Genomic DNA, 8,339 nt, shown 5'->3' with positions numbered 1-8,339 from the left:
TTTTTGGTTTAAATTTTGTTTTCAAATGGAATCCGAATGGGATTTGGTGAAACCTTGATGAAAATTGGGGGTCTTTGATTCTTTGGACCCCATTTGTTGATTTGAAACTGGATCTATACATTTCCCTTGAGAATCTGTCGAAATCGGACCCAAAATTGCAGGTTTTGGCTTTCTTTCTCGCGAATCGGCCATTGTTGGCACTGGAAATTCTTCCCCACCGGTTGACCGGTCCGGTCGACCGGTCACCCTTCCATAGGTCAACCGATCCGGTCGACCGGTCACCTCTCCACCGGCTGACCGGTGGAGTTACACTTCTCTATCACCGGTCGACCGGTTCCCACTGAAATTGACCTAAACAGCCCAGAAAACGCTGTTTTGACCCCGAAACTTGATGTGGGATTGACCTAACCTCATTTGAGAACTCAAAATGAGTGGATTAGCCACATGAATCCTTATTTTCCATTCGATTCTCCGGAATGAATCTCTATCTACAAAGAATTATGATTTGAATTAAGAATTGTTTATGAACATTGATTTTGAACTATGGCACACTAATATGATACAATTGCACCTAATTAAATGAGAATGTTCGGTGAGAAAGATCAAACTCTAAATTGTTGATTTTGATGGAAAAGTTAGTGGCACGATTGGAATTGAAGCCTCAAAGGCAAGCGGAGCTAGGGCTACGTGAAGATAGCCACAGGTTTGATATCCAACAGGTAGGATATTCTTGTCCATATCCTTGTTAGCATCATTTTAAATGATTTTGGCCAATGAAAATGTTTTAGAACGAAACATGTTTAAAGAAAATGATTTTAAAGAAATAGCATGAGAATGCTATTAAGTTTTCCAATGATTTTGGAAATGAGATTTCAAAGCGTATCATTTCTTAAAATGAAATATTTTAAGGAATGATACAATGCATGGTGGCCTCAGAGATCAGGATGTGGGAATCGCATCCTTGGGGGCAGGTCCCGAAACTCGTACGGATCCACTTCTTTTTTAGTGGAATTATGGCTCTGCATTTTTCATTAGACAGACATTTTTACCGCTTCTTGTTTAGTGGTATGATGAGCTGCACACTTTCTTTATACAGACATATTCTATTATGTGAGTATTTCCTTTTTTTTCAAAAAAAAAAGGATGATCGGTTCCGGGTGTATATCTTCGGACCGTGAGTACCTTTATTTTAAATGCTTTATAAAATTATATCCTACTGGGCCTTTCGCTCACCTTCCTATTTTCAAATGTATTAAACCCCTCCAGGCGACACCAGAAGTAGTGCGGAGTAGGTAGTTGTTACCGGCGACGTGGACTTGTTTCAGGAAAGTGAAGAGTTGTATTTCCTCTAATCCCTTATCTTAGGGCATGTATGAAAGATTATGGATTGCAAACTTAAATATTACTAGACTGTGGTTGATGTCACATTTACTCTTGTTTATATTCATGTATGCTAAACACCTGTGGGAATTCCTGACATGATATCAGGGACGTGGTTTTAAACTGGTTTGGTTGGAAATTTCACCACCGTTCTTGAAATTGAATCTCTCCTGAATGAAAAGGGGGCTCGTTTGGAAATACCTGGACGTTTTGGATTTGAAAGAAATTAAATTATTTGCAACGTTATATGCTAATCATTCTCTTAAACAGGTTTAAGTTTCTAAACAAGCCTCCACGTCACTAACCCCGGTTTGGGGGCATGACAAATACTGTAAGAGCCCTGAGTAAACGACAAAAGGAAATCGCTTCCACCAAAATAAAGGAAAAGAATCAAGCAAATATGATTTGCTAGTTCTAAAAACATGTTTAGTAAAAAGGGTGATTCCTTATTCCTGGATAGTAGATTTAGGAGTTGCTACTCATATTTGTTTTCTTTATTAAGTCTTAGTTCTTACAAAGAAATTTTTTCCCTAAATAAGGAAAGGAACTCAAGCAAATATGATTTGCTAGTTCTAAAAACATGTTTAGTAAAAGGGTGATTCCTTATCCTGAATAGTTGATTCAGGAATAACTAATCATGTTTGTTTTCTGTATTAAGTTTTAGCCCTTAAATGGAAATTGTTTCCACCTAAACAAAGAAAAAGAATCAAAGTAAATAAGATTTACTAATTCTAGAAACATCTTTAGTAGAGGGTGATTTCTCATCCTGGATAGTTGATTCAGGAGCAACTAATCATGTTTTGGTTTTCTTTGTAAAATATTAGTTCTTACAAAGAACTTGCCATCAGGGACTACACGATGCAAGTGGATCTTCAAGAGAAAGAGAGGAGCGATTGTAAAAGTAGAGACTTATAAAGCAAGACTAGTAGTTAAGGGTTACACCTCGAAAGAGAGAGTTGACTATGAGAAAACTCTCTCACCGGTGACCATGCTTAAGTCCATCTGAATACTCTTAGCCATAACAACATATTTTGAATATGAGATATGGCAAATGGATGTCAAGACAGCTTTTCTGAATGGTTATCTTGAGGAAACCATCTATATCGATCAGCCAGAGGGTTACATAGAGAAAGGCCTAGAGCAGAAAGTCTGCAAGCTGTAGAGATCCATTTATGGATTGAAGCAAACATCTAGATCATGGAATATCAGGTTTGATGAGGCTATTAAGTCTTATGGATTTGATCAAAACCAAGATGTTTCAAATGAAAGAAAAGAAGATGTTCTTATTCTTTATAAGCCCGAATATCTGATATTCAGTGGGAGTGGTCAGTCGTTTTCAGTTGAACTCAAGATTCAATCTTTGGGTAGCCGTGTAGTGCATCCTTAAGTGTACGAGGAAAACAAGAAACTATAAGATAGTTTAGTTAGTGAAAGAGTTGTCTTTCGCAGGATACATAGACTTTCACTATGAGTCATGCATGGATTTTGAGAGTCAACATCCAAATCTGTGTTCACACTAGGTGAAGGAGTCATGACAAGAAAGGTTGTTGGCAAAGTGTGATTGCTAATTCTATCATTAAGAGTTAATGTGTAGCTGTCACGCCCCCAAAATGGGGTGGGTGACGTGGAGCTCGATTAGGGGTTAATAAAGCAGATTCCCAAACTAGCCCCACTCAATTGCATTAAAATATAAATAACTTACAGAATTCTGGAGCCTTTGACACACAGGGCTCCACCCCACAGGACATACAGTATTGTACATACATGCCTATGTAAATAATCATTACAACAGACATCAACCACAGTCTAGTTAATCCAAATATTACATAAGTTTACAGAAGTTTTCAAATTCCTTACATTTGTCCAAGAGGATGAACTCAATCCTCACTTGATCCAATAGTAGTAATCTTTCGCTACCCCGCACCGCTCCTAGAGTCTCCTGGGAGGGGATTAATACATTTAAAACATAAAACGTGAGCGAAAGGCCCAGTAGGATGTTATTTACAAAGACGTAAAATAAATAAATAGATAAAGTGCAAGTAAATAAATAAATGGGTACGTAAATAAATAGACATTTAGTTTCAACAGACAGCCGGAACCTCACATCCTTTTTCTCAAAGGAGATATAACTAAAAATAACCGTATTACAAGCTTCAACAAGTAATTAGTACAAATTACATACCAAACCAAATGCCTATGTCACGCCCCCAAACCAGGGTTAGTGACGTGGAGGCTTGTTTAGAAACTTAAACTTGTTTGAGAGAGCGGTTAGCAAATATTTTAATTTCTTTCAAATCCAAAACATCTAGGTATTTTCAAATGAGCCCCTTTTGTTTTTTTTTCTTTCATGAGAGATTCAATTTCAAGAAGGGTGGTGGAATTTCCAACCAAACCAGTTTAAAACCACGTCCCTGGTATCATGTCAGGAATTCCCACAGGTGTTTAGCATACATGAATATAAACATGAGTAAATGTGACATCAACCACAGTCTAGTAATATTTAAGTTTACAATCCACAATCTTTTATACATGCCTTGAAATAAAGAGTGCTTTGAATTGCTCATACGATAACTTTGGGGAAAGAATTGTGACATCAATCCACAATCTTTTCATCTCGATAACTTTGGGGAAAGAATTGCTCATTAAAGAGCGCTTTGAATTGTTCCCAAGTCATCCCCTCTACATCATGCATTCGCCGGATATGCTTCCACCACGCACCTGTAGGACCTTCAAACTTAAAAGTGCGAACTCCACCCAATACTCATCCGGTACTCCCATGGTACTTAGATGCTTAGACACCGATTCGAACCAATACTCAGCTTCCTGGGATCCACCCACGCTAGTGAATGTAGGAATTGAACTACACCTGTACTCATGGAAGTATTTCTGTTTTCTGTCCTCCGCAGGACGTTCATTTTGGGCTCTAGTAGCCATCCCCTGGAAGGTGGCGTACATGGCTTCCATGAATTGCTCATTCGGCATCGCCGGTGGATTAGGGTTTCTACGGCGCGGCGGCATTCTTTTATCTGAAAAGAAAGCCAGACTGTTTTAGTGGTTTCCTGATGTCATTCATGTATGCGTAATTCCAAACCCTAAGGTTCTAAACCAAGGGCTCTGATACCAAGTCCTGTCACGCCCCCAAACTGGGGTTAGTGACATGGAGGCTCGTTCAGAAACTTAAACCTGTTTCAGAGAGCGATTAGCAAATATTTTAATTTCTTTCATATCCAAAACATCCAGGTATTTCCAAACGAGCCCCCTTTTTTTCAGGAGAGATTCAATTTCAAGAAGGGTGGTGGAATTTCCAACCAAACCAGTTTAAAACCACGTCCCGGGTATCATGTCAGGAATTCCCACAGGTGTTTAGCATAGATGAATATAAACATGAGTAAATGTGACATCAACCACAGTCTAGTAATATTTAAGTTTACAATCCACAATCTTTTATACATGCCTTGAAATAAAAGATAAGAGGACAGATAACTCTTCACTTTTCGAGGTCATGTCCACGCCACCGGTAGTAGCTACCTACTCCGCACTACTCCTCGCGTCGCCTGGAGGGATTTAATACATTTAAAAACAGGAAAGGTGAGCGAAAGGCCCAGTAGGATATAGTTTTATAAAGCATTTAAAATAAAGGTACTCACGGTCCGAAGATATACACCCGGAACCGGTCATCCCTTTTTAGAAAAGGAAATACTCACAGTAGAAAATATTTGTATAATGAAAGTGTGCAACTCATCATACCACTAAACAAGAAGCGGTAAAAATGTTTGTCTAATGAAAGTGCAGAGCCATAATTCCACTAAACAAGAAGTGGATCCATACGGGTTTTGGGACCTGCCCCCAAGGATGCGATTCCCACATCCCGATCTCTGTGGCCACCATGCTTTGTATCATTTCTTAAGATATTTCACTTTAAGAAATGATACTCTTTAAAATCTCATTTCTAAAATCATTAGAAAACTTAATAGCATTCACATGCTATTTCTTTTAAAATCATTTACTTTAATCATGTTTTGTTCTAAAACATTTTCATTGGCTAAAACCATTTAAAGTAAGGCTAACAATGATATGGACAAGAATATCCTACCTATTGGATATCAAACCTGATGTAGCTTTCAATTCTCCTAGCCTCTGCTTTCCTTTGAGGCTCCAATTTCAATCGTGCCACTAACTTTCCCATCAAAATCAACAATGTAGAGTTTGATCTTTCTCACCAAACATTCTCATTTAATTAGATGCAATTGTATCATATTAGTGTGCCATAGTTCAAAATCAATGTTCATAAACAATTCGTAATTCAAATCATGATTCTTTGTAGATAGAGATTCATTCGGGAGAATCGAATGGGAAACAAGGATTCTTGTGGCTAATCCACTCATTTTGAGTTCTCAAATGAGGTTAGGTCAATCCCACATCGAGTTTTGGGGTCAAAATAGGGTTTTTAGGATTGTTCAGGGTCGGTTTCAGTGGGAACCGGTCGACCGGTGACAGAGGAGTGTAACTCCACCGGTCAGTCGGTGGAGAGGTGACCGGTTGACCGGATCGGTTGACCTATGGAAGGGTGACCGGTCGACCGGACCGGTCAACCGGTGGGGAAAAATTCCAGGGCTAATTTTCACCTCAAAATTAATGTGCCTAAAATTGACCTATGGAAGGGTGACCGGTCTAGAATTAAACATGTTTAATTATGCTAATTGTGTATATTAGTGTGCCTAAAATTGATTTTTTCTGATTAATCTTGTGATTAAAGATTAAGTTTTCGAGTTATTTTAAGGACTTATAAATTACTTTCAGTTTTTCAATTTTCACCTCAAAAGTTTTTAAAAATACACTTAATTTTAATGTATTTTCTTTTAATTTTCTTTTCATTTCCTTTTTTCTTTATTTTCCTTTTCTTTTCTTTCTTTTCTTTTTCTTTTTTTTCCCTTTGCTTCCCGTGGGCTGCCTAGACCACAAACTCTCTCTCTCTCTTTTCCTTTCTTTCTTTTCTCTCTCTTCTGGTTCCTCTCACGCCGCCCATCTCCCTCTCTTTCTTCCTTCATGCCGGCCACTTTCTCTGGGATCTCTCTCCCACCGGTTGTCTCTCTCTCTCTCCCTTTCCAGCCGTTTCTCCCTCTCTCTGTTCTCTCTCTTAGCTGGCTGGCCGATAGCCTCAGAAAAAAAATGAACGAAAATAGGAGAAACTGAGGGAGACAAAGCTCCATCAACTGATTTAAGGTAAAACCCTTTGAAACCCACTCTTTGATTCGAATTTTAAGCTTGAGCAAGTTTGATTTTGGTTAGATTTGAATAATTTTGAGTTAGGGTTTGGATTTGAACAATTGTTGTTGAAATTGATTGAAATTTAGGGGTTTTCAGTTATTAGACTTGTTTAGTTGATTGGAAACTGATTTTGATGGATTCTTGAGAATTATTTTGAAATTGAACTTGATTTGCAAGTTTGGCATTTTTCCTATTTATGCCGGCATGCTGCCAAAATTTCTTTAAAAAGTTGTTTTTAAGCTGAAATTAAATAGGAAACTAAACTCATGGATTGGATTTCAATCTTTAAAGAACCATCAAACTGATTATAAAATCGTTTCTGAAATTGGATTTGAGTCAAGGCACACTAATAGTTAACAATTAAACATGACTGAGCTTAATTCGTTTTAGGAATGAGAAATATTTCCTAAGATATTGCTTTTATGATAAAGCTAGTGTGGAAGGTCAAGTATTAAAGCTTTAAGGAAAGCGGAGGCTAGGAGAATGGAAGGCTAGCCTAGGTTTGACATCCGAGAGGTAGGATATTCTTGTCCATATCCTTGTTAGCCTCATTTTAAATGATTTTGGCCAATAAAAATATTTTAGAACAAAACATGTTTAAAGAAAATGATTTCAAAAGAATAGCATGAGAATGCTATTAAGTTTTCCAATGATTTTAGAAATGAGACTTTAACGAGTATCATTTCTTAAAATGAAATACTTTAAGGAATGATACAACGCATGGTGGCCTTAGAGATCGGGATATGGGAATCGCATCCTTGGGGGCAGGTCCCGAAACCCGTACGGATCCACTTCTTGCTCAGTGGAATTATGGCTCTGTACTTTTCACCAGACAGACATTTTCACGCTCCTTGTTCAGTGGTATGATGAGCTGCACACTTTCATTATACAGATATTTTCTACTATGTGAGTATTTCCTTTTCTAAAAAGGATGATCAGTTCCGGGTGTATGTCTACGGACCGTGAGTACCTTTATTTAAAATATTTTATGAAATTATATCCTACTGGGCCTTTCACTCACTTTTATTATGTTTTCAATGTTTTAAACCCCTCCTCTAGAGTTAGTGGTTTAGATTTGCAGTGTGACAAGTGGATGCCAATGGATTGAAGATGCGAGATTCGAAGCGGTACGTTTGTTTCGGATTTACGGTTTTAAATTCTGAGATGTACTGTATTTCTGTATACAAACTGTATTGGTCGACATTGTCCTTGAGTTGTACTATTTTTCTTGGACTTAATGGACTGTTTTAAATATTACTTGTGAAAGAAAGTCTCCGGAGCAAACTATATTGATATTTATGTAATTATTTTGTGATTTAGTTAAACAGTCCAGTTTAATTAAGTTAAATTTTAAAAAAATCACGGCCCTATCCTTAGGGTTGTGACAGATATTGTCACTATTAGGAATGGTGTCCTAGAAGCATAAGATGTAATATGATATTTATTATTTATTTAATAAAAGAGTTTATTCATCATTTTATAAGTATATATGAAAATTCCATGATTATTTATGTAACCTTAAACATTGTATAAGTGTTATATTCGAGAGGATAATATTTAAGGATAATAATCAAAAAGCAATGTTCATAATGAATTTAATTAAAGTTCAGAATCTTTAAGTAAAACATTATTAATACATGTCATTCCTATTTAGAATGGAACGGTGTTATTCGCACTGTTAATATGGTGAG

The sequence above is a fragment of the Morus notabilis genome, unplaced genomic scaffold, assembly GCF_000414095.1.
Source record: "Morus notabilis unplaced genomic scaffold, ASM41409v2 Scaffold35, whole genome shotgun sequence".
Taxonomy (NCBI): domain Eukaryota; kingdom Viridiplantae; phylum Streptophyta; class Magnoliopsida; order Rosales; family Moraceae; genus Morus; species Morus notabilis.
Note: the sequence above shows the minus strand (reverse complement) of the source record.